Source organism: Protopterus annectens, chromosome 11.part0 (genome assembly GCF_019279795.1).
Source record: "Protopterus annectens isolate FY-2018-M chromosome 11.part0, PAN1.0, whole genome shotgun sequence".
In the NCBI taxonomy this organism is placed as follows: Eukaryota; Metazoa; Chordata; order Ceratodontiformes; family Protopteridae; genus Protopterus; species Protopterus annectens.
The window spans coordinates 65,804,477-65,813,600 of NC_056745.1; the positions used below are offsets into that span (position 1 = coordinate 65,804,477).

Below are 9,124 nucleotides of genomic sequence, written 5' to 3' on the forward strand. Positions count from 1 at the left end.
TGTGATGGTCTGGCTTGCTTGAAATCTGCGAAAGGGTAGGCCTGGGTTTGACTGACATGCCTGAGCCCACCATAGGAACTCCTGCTTTAAGCATGGAATTAGTGGGATTTCTGTTTCTAGGCTGTGTCTGTGTTGGGACCATAAATTCTTTAGGTACCACTGTAGTTTTCTCATATGTAGTCTGGCAAATGGGACCAAGATTATGCATGATGCCATGAAGCCCAAGGCCTGCAGTACTTTTCTTGCTGTTAACTTGTTCAGTTTTGTTAGTGCCAAGAAGTAAAGAGGGAGTTCTTTTGTTTTTCTGTAGTCAGGAATGCCATTTGTTTTACTGTGTCCAATTCCGCCAAGAATGTCCTTGTTTGGGATGGTATCAGCCTTGACTTTTGTAAATTGACTGTGTATCCCAGTGCTTGTAGCAAGTAAATGACCCTTTGTAAATCTGTTGTCAGCTTGCTTTTGTTGTCCCTTGTAGCAGGCAGTCGTCCAGGTATGGGTAAATTTGAATTCCTGTAGTCTGCAATGGCGATTACTGATGCCAGGCATTTTGTGAATACTCTGGGCAGTAGATAAGCCAAAGGGCAATGCTGAGAATTGATAGTGCTCTGATCCTGCAAGAAATCTGAGGTATCTTCTGCAGATTGGTCGAATGGGGACGTGCAGGTATGCCTCCTTGAGATCTAGAGTTACCAGCCAAGACTCCTTGCCCAGCATGGGAAGAAGTTGCTGTAGGGTCAGCATTTTGAATTTTGGGACAATGATGTATGTATTTAAGGTGGACAGGTCGAGAATTGGTCTCCAACTTCTTTCCTTTCTTGGAACTAGGAATAGTCTGGAGTAGAACCCCTTTCCTTGCTCTGCTGTTGGCACTCTTTCCACAGCTCTCATGTTTTCTAACTCCATTATCTGTTGTAGTGCCTCTGTTTTTTGATTTGGAGGTAGATTTGGCATTCCTCTTTTGACTGGTAAAGTGTGGAAGTGAAACCGGTAACCTTGATCTATGGTTTGTAAAATCCACTTGTCTTTTGTTATGTAGTGCCAGTTCTTTGAAAATAAGGTTAACTTTCCGCCTAGAGGAGCTGCTATTTGTTCCCTGGTAGGCGGATTTAGGGTTAAGTCACTGTGGTTGTGCTGATGTAGTGGCAGTGGTTGTGTCTGTGCCTCTGTTGTTACCTTGCCACTGTCGTCCACTGTAGGCACCTCCTCTGGATTGGTTTCTGCCTCTGGAACGCCTATTCCTGCCCCTTTGAAATTTTGTGGAGTCAGGAAAGGACCAATTTTGGCAGGCCAGTTCCTGCTAAACCTTGGGGTTGAACCTGCAAGAAATCTTTAACCGTTTGAACAGATTTTGCCTTTTCTTCCATTTTCTTCATAACCTGCTGGGCAGGTGTACCAAACAAACTTGTCTTATCCATAGGAGCATCTAGCAACTTAGCTTTAACATGATCCGGTAAAGCTTGCTCCTTTAGCCATGCATGCCTTCTTATCACTGTGCCAGTCATGGCTGATCTAAATGAAGCCTCCAGTGCATCATAGCCACATTTTAAGGAATGGTTGCTAACCTGTTGTATGTTATTTACCATTTCTAATACATATTTCTTATCAAGAGATTCATCAGTGGTTAGTTTTTAGTTAACTGATCAAGCATAAACTCTTGGTATTGTATCATGTGAAACTGACAGTTTAAAGCTCTAGCTGAGAGAGTAGCTGAAGTGTAGACCTTTTACCCCATCTGTCTAATGACCTTGCTTCCCTTTCAGAAGGAATAGGGTTTTTAGCTATGGTCGCGCTACTGCCTTGGGACCCTGGGATATAGTTTCGGGTCTGCAAGTGGGGCCTTGTAAAGGTGGTGATGAGTATCTGGCACCCTGTAAAATCTGTCTGGTTTGGCAGGGGCTGGGGTAAAGAATCTGGAGCGGAGCAGACATCATTGAAAGCATCATCCACCACAGAGAGAACAGGAGGTATAGCTAAGGGCCTGTGCTGTGGGAGGTGCAGAAAGGTCCTAAGTCTTTTTCTGGAGTCTGAAAAATCCTGTTGCTGCCATTGGAACTGCTCTCGCATGGCATGTAAGGTTTCCCCAAAGGAGAATTCTTCTGGTGGGGAAGCAGCTGGAATGGATTCTTCAGCATCAGAATCTTCAAAATTGGAGAAAGGAGCCTCTGGCTGGTCAGTTATGTCTGATTCGTCAGCAGAATCATCAGAGGACACTGGCTCAGGGGGCTCTGTCCTAGGTCTCTTTTCTGGGGGCTGAGAGGCTCTGTCTGGGTGAGATTGAGATCCTCTAATTAATGAAATTAAATCTTCTGCCAAAGTAAGCATTTGAGAACTAGAAGAGGGCCTGGTTGTGGGGGGTTTAACAGGCACTGTCTTAGTAGTCTTGGCTGCTTTAGCCCTGGCGAAGGCCTTAATGGACATGGCTGCTGGAGGCTAGCAGCACCACGTGCTGGGGTAGAGACATCCAAGGGAATGGTGTCTGATAAGTCAGTGGCAACCACCGTAGTGGATAAAATTTCTGAGGCCGATTCAAGAGTGGTAGCAGGGGCCTCAGTTGTAGCGATAGGTTCAGCTGTACTTTGATCAGTTTTCTCGGTTTCGGCCGAAACCGAGACACTCGGTTTGCTTAACCATGGTTTCGCCGAAACCGCGGACCGCGAGTGTCGGTCTTTATCTTTGCGTTTTGGCAGATTGGGTAGTCGGAGGATCCGGCGGCATAATGTACGCAAAATCAGAACCGAAAACTGTTCTGCAAACTCCGACCGACGCCTAAGCGTTCGTCGGTTGAAAGAAGCACAGGCGAACAGGCTGCTACGCCGTGGGCTGGGCCTAAACAAGGCAGACAATAAGAGTGGAAATCTTTATGAGGTATTTGTTTCCCACAGGTTAAACAATTATTAACTTTTTCTGACATCGGCTGAGGCAAGAAAGAGTCCCCAACGGGGTACTTAGCTTTAGAAGTCTTCGAAGTAGTATTCGGTAGAAGTAATCTCTGGATCCGACCGACCGGCACTTGCGAACAGCTTCTGCTTCGGGCGCCACGCGGCAAGAAAGACTGAGGAAAATGGCGTCGGCTGATGCTTTTATACCCGAAGACCAACAGAGATGACGTCGGGTGAAGTGCGACATCAGCCGAAGCCGGACCCGGACTTTGGAATCCGGCCGACTGAAGGGCTGCCTGACGACAGGACAACCCAGTTGTTATGACTGCAGATGCATCCATGAAGGACATCCAAAAAACTTTTCCTTCATCTACAAGCAAATACACCACATGGGTTGTATGGAATAGAGAAGTACAGATAAGTCCCAGCAAGGAAAAGGGAGATGGAGGGAGGGTAACCTGGACTGCAACAGTGAATACACTTGAATATCTACATTTATGGTAGCTACACAACTGCACTATGTTCATCGTGTTTCACTGTTGCAGTCATTACAATTGGGTTGAATCCCAAAGCTATGGTTGGGAGGCTGGTGCTAAACAGGATTAGGAGAGGCTATCAGGCCCTGCAGAACTGCAGTGGCAAAGCCTGTCCTGGATTTAGGGTAGAGAGGTAAGTGATAGTGCTTTGTAAAAGTATGCACTGAACTCCAAGTTGCAGCCTCTTAGATGTCTTTGGTTGGTACTCCTCTGAGGAAGGCTGCTGAAGTGGCTGCTGCTCTGGTGGAATGTGGCCTAATGCCCTTAGTCACTGATTTGCCATGCTGTAAATAGCAGAAACGAATGCAGTGGCCTATCCTCTTTGAAATAGTCTGCTTTGAGATAGGCTTTCCTTGTAATCCTGCAGCATATGCTACTAGAAGTTGTTCAGTTTTTCTGAAAGCTTTGGTTCTGTCCAAGTAGAAGCGTAGCTGTCTGTGAATGTCCAAAGAATGCAGAAGTTTCTCACCCTTATTCTGTGGGTTTGTGTAAAAGGTAAGCAAGTGAATTGTTTGGTTAAAGGCCACACTGGTCACTACACCTTAGGCACAAATGTAGGGTTTGTCCTCAGAGAAACCCTGTCAGGATGGAAAATGATAAAAGGTTCCACGGCCATGAGTGCCTGTAACTCTTGAGACTCGTCTAGCAGAGGTTATTGCTAGGAGAAGAGCTGTTTTCCAGGATAAGAATTTTATATCAGCTGCAGAGGCTGGCTCAAAGGGAGGCAGTGTAAGTTTTTCCAAGACATAGTTGAGGTCCCATACAGGTATTGGTGCTCTCCTTGGGGGTCTTATGTTTTTGCCCCTCTGAGGTACTGCCTTAGTAATGGATGAGAAAAAATAGGTGGTTCTGTATTGTAATGAGCTGAAATGTCAGAGGCATGAATTTTAATGGATGAAAAGGAAAGGCCTCTATCCAGCATCTCAGTTAAGTATTGCAAAATATGAGGAATATTTGGAACAATCGTGTCAATACCTTGTGCCTGGTTCCAAGCACAGAATCTCTTCCATTTTTCTGCACAAGATTTTTGGTGCTAGGCCTCCTGGCCTCCAAAATAACATCCATAACTGCTTTAGAAAGAGGTGCGTCTTGAATGGCTACATTATCCGCCATTCTGCCAGGTTTAGGGTCCTGAGTCGGCTGTGCAGTATCCAACTGTCTTGTTGAGTCAATAAGTGAGGAATCTGAGGTAGTGTCCAAGCTGGGCATTGGGACAAGCTATTTAGGATAGGGTACCAGTGCTGGCGGGGACAGTCTGGGGCAATCAGTATCATTTTTGGCTTCTCTTGTCTAACCTTGAGGAGTACCTTGGGGAGGAGAGGCAGAGGAGGAAAAGCATATACTGTTGGGTTTTTCCAGCTGAAAGATAGAGCATCCACTTTCCATGCTTGCCTGTGATAAGTCCTTGTGCAGAATCTTTGTAGTTGGCAATTGTGAGATGAGGCAAATAGGTCTATGTCCAGGTATCCCCAGGTCCTTGTTATCATGCTGAAGACTTGTGGATCCAATTTCCACTCGTGGGGATCCATTAGGTTTCTGCTTAGTTCGTCTGCCAGAGTATTTATCCTTCCTGGCAGGATTTGTGCTTGCAGATGTACTTGGTAAGTCAATGCTGTGTCCCACAAGTTCATGGCTAGTCTGCAGAGGGGGTATGAATGTGTGCCCCCTTGCTTGTTTATGTACCACATGACTGTCGTATTGTCCGTCTATCAGTAGTTGTCCTGGATGAAGTAGATCCTCGAAGGCTGTCAGGGCATTTTGAACTGCTAGCATCTCTTTTTGATTGATATGTAGATGCATTCAACTTGCGGACCATGTGCCCTGAATACATCTTCCTGCCATATGGGCCCCCCAGGCATAATCTGATGCATCTGTTGTCAATGTCTGCCTGGCTGTGGGTAAGGTGAATGGCTGTCCCGTGTTGTGGTGACAGGCTTTTGCCCACCATCGAAACTCCTGTTGCAGGCAGGGAATGAGGGTAATTATTGTTTCCAGGCTGTGGCAATGTTGAGTCCAAACACTTTTTAGGTACCACTGAAGTTTTCTCATATGCAGTCTTGCATATGGAATTAGCAGAATGCAGGATGCCATGAAGCCCAAAGCCTGCCCAATTTTTCTTGCAGATAACTGGGTCTTTGTTGCCAGCATTTTAAAATAGTCAGTTGTCTGTGTTTGTCTGGCGTGAGATAAGCCACCTGGGCAGTTGTATCCATTTTAAGCATCTGTTTTTTAGGCATGGAGGCCTGTGCAGGAGAATGCTGTACTTGTTTCTTTGTCTTTAGAGCTGCTTTAGTCTTTGCCTTTGAAGCTGAAGTTGGTTTTACATACAACTGTGTAGGCCTGAAAACACCCTCAGAAGCAGATGCCTGCTCAGCGGCTCCAGACCCATCTGAGGGAATAGTTTCCGAGTGTCCAATACCTTGAGTGTCCAGCGGCCTAGTCGGCTCCACGTGGGAGTCGGTAACAGCCTGTGGCTCTGAGGTAGCGGGCGTCAGGGGCTGTGAAAGCGCCTCACTGAGAACCGGCGTCAGGCCTAGCAGAAGCCTCGTCGTCGGTTTTGGACCTCGGGTGCCTGTCCTTTTCTTTGCGCTTTTTATAAACTCCGGTAGTCAGTTGCTCCTTCAGCATTATATAGTTAAATCTTCTGTCAAAATAATGAAATGCAAAATCGTACCGACGCTTAATAGTGCGTTGGTTAAATCTAGCACAAAACTGACAACTAGCAACGTCATGGTCAGGGCCTAAGCAAGGAATACAGTAAGAATGAAAATTCTTATGAGGTATTTGCTTCCCACAAGAAATGCAATTAACTTTTTCTGACATCGGCCTGGAGCAAGAAAAAAGTTTCCCCAACGGAGTACTTAGCTTTAATGAAGACTTCGGATCTGAAATTCGAATTTGAAAATCTCAGGAGTCGGCCAACCGGCACTTGCGAACTGCTTTTGCTTCGGGCACCATGCAGCAAGAAAGACTGAAGAAAATGGCGTCGGCTGCATCTTTTATACCCCTGGCGCATTGACGTCAGGGAGGAGTTGACAGCAACTACACCAGACCGAGACTTTGGAACTCAGGCCGACTGCGGGTAGCCTGCCAGCAGGATAACCCAATTGTAATGACTGCAACAGTGAAACACGATGAACATCTGTAGTGTTGCCTGTCTTTACCATTAGTTGTCCTGGAAAAATGTAGTAATTGAAGGCTGTCTGAGCATTCTGCACAGCTAACATTTCTTTTTGATTCATCTGTAGGTGCATTTGATTTGGGTTCCATTTGCCCTGAATGCACTTCCCTGCCAGGTGAGCCCACCATGCATAGTCTGATGCATCTGTAGTCAGGGTTTGGGTGGCAGGGAGTAGTGTGAATGGCAGTCTTGTTTGGTGGCAGGCCTCTGCCCACCATAAGAACTTCAGGCGCAGGCAAGGTATGATAGGAATCATTGTTTCCAGGCTGTGCCATGTTGATTCCATAGACTTAAGTACCCACTGTAGTTTCCTCATATGCAGTCTTGCATATGGAATTAGAAGAATGCAGGAGGCCATGAACCCCAAAGGCTTGCAGTATTTGTCTGGCAGATAGGGTTTTTGTGGCCACTTGCTTGAAGTAAGTTACCAAATGAATTTGCTTCTCTGGCGTGAGGAATGCCATCTGGGCAGTTGTATTCAAGCTTGCACCCAGGAATGTACTCTGTTGAAAGGGTACCAGTTGTGATTTATTTTCGTTTATGGTGTACCCCAGACAAGTTAGAACCTTTTTTTTTTTTTTTTTTTTAAACGCCAGATGATTTAGAAGAATGCCCTGGTTTTCTGCCCGAATTAGACAATCGTCCAGGTATGGATATATTTGAATATTTCTTTGCCTGCAAAATGCAATTACTGGAGCCAGGCACTTTGTGAATACCCTGGGCGCAGCAGACAAGCCAAAGGGCAGTGCAGAAAACTGATAATGCAAGTAGCCTGCTTTGAAGCGTAGGCATCTTCTGCAAGATTCCCCGACTGGGATGTGCAGGTATGCTTCTTTTAAAACTAGAGTTGGCAACCAGGCATCTTTGCCTAGCATAGGAAGTAACTGAAGAGTCAGCATCTTGAATTTTGGAATGTCCAGAACGGTGTTTAGAGTAGACAGGTCCAGAATTGGATGCCATGATTTGTCTTTTCTGGGTACCAGGAAAAGCCTGGAATAGAAACCTTGTCCCTTTTCCTGGTCTGGTACCAGTTGGACAGCCATGTTTAAAAGGGAAAGTACTTGTTTTTGAGCCTCAGCCCACTGATTTGGGGGCAGGTCTGGCCACCCGTTTGGTGTTGGTACATGTGGAAATGAAATCTGTATCCCTGGGACACTATATTTAAAACCCATTTGTCCTGGGTTATGAGATCCCAGTTTTTTTGCATGAAGAGCAATCTTTCCCCCAAAGGGGCAGCTAAAAGGTAAGTGCTTGGTAATTTTAAAGGAAAGTCTTTGAGACCATTTACCATACAGGTGTGTCTTGTTATTTCCAGATTTGGAAGTGGAGGCCCCCCCATTGCTTAGTTCTGAGAGCCCCCTGGGACTGAAACTTGGTGCTCTGGTGTGTCTGGGCTTGGCCTGAGAGGATCTGGAAGGAGATGGAAAGGACCAATTCTTAGTAGGCCAGTGCCTACTAAATCTCGAAGGTTGCACTTGTAAGAAATCTTTTACAGTTTGCATATATTTAGCTTTATCTTCCATCTTTTTTAAAACTTCTTCAGCCTTATTGCCAAACAGGCGGGTCCTGATTTAAAGGAGCATCCAACAATTTTGCTTTAACATGATGAGGCAGAGATTGCTCCTTAAGCCAAGCATGCCTTCTAAGCACAGACCCAGTAACAGCAGCCCTGCAAGAGGCCTCTAAAGAATCAAAACCACACTGCAAAGTATTTTTTCCAACTTGTTCAGCAGAATGCAATAAACCCTGTAAATCTTTATTTTCCACACAGTCAGAAATCAACGTCATTTTCTGTTTAATCAGTCCAATAATATGTTGTTGATATTTTAACATAAGAAATTGGCAGTTTAAAGCCCTGATTGCCAAGGATGCAGAAGTATAAACCTTTTCCCCCCCATCTTTCCAGCACCCTGGAGTGTCTATCAGAAGGGGTAGGAGTTTGAGCAGTAGAAGCCTTAATGCCCTTAGGCCCCTGAGAAATGGTTTCAAGATCTGCAACATGATTTTTGAAAAGGAACTTGCGGGACTCAGGAACCCTGTAGTATCTGTCAGGTTTACTATGAGCTGGAGGCAGGGAATCAGGGGCCATACTGGATTCTGAAAACACATCAACAACGTCTAGTACAGGAGATATAGCCAAAGGCCAATGCTGAGGTAGAAGAAGAAAATCCCTAAGCCTCTTTTTTGAATCAGAAAATTCCTGACTTTCCCAGTGGAAATGCTCCCTTAAGGTATGTAAAGTTTCCCCAAAACAAAAATCCTCAGGGGGGTAGCAGAGGGAACGGAATCCTCTGCATCCGAATCCTCATAAGTAGGTATGGACAAATCCAGGTCATTAGAAGAGTCAGAAGAAACAGACCTGATCAGAAGATTCATAGTCATGCTCAGCCCTAGGCCTCTTAGAGGCGGGGTTTGACTACCCCTGATTACAGTAATTAGATCTTCAGCCATTTTGATCATTTATTTTTTAGGCATAGGGGCCTGAACATGTGGCCTGGGTTTCGGTTTTTTAGACATAAATCGAGATT

The 9,124-nt window shown here is 45.5% G+C and overlaps 1 protein-coding gene across 1 annotated transcript in view; it reads right to left on the bottom strand.

The window, feature by feature from the left end:
• GXYLT1 (glucoside xylosyltransferase 1) overlaps positions 1 to 9,124 on the bottom strand; it is a 790,439-nt gene that overhangs the window by 75,587 nt on the left and 705,728 nt on the right. The gene's annotated exons all lie outside the window — the stretch shown is intronic.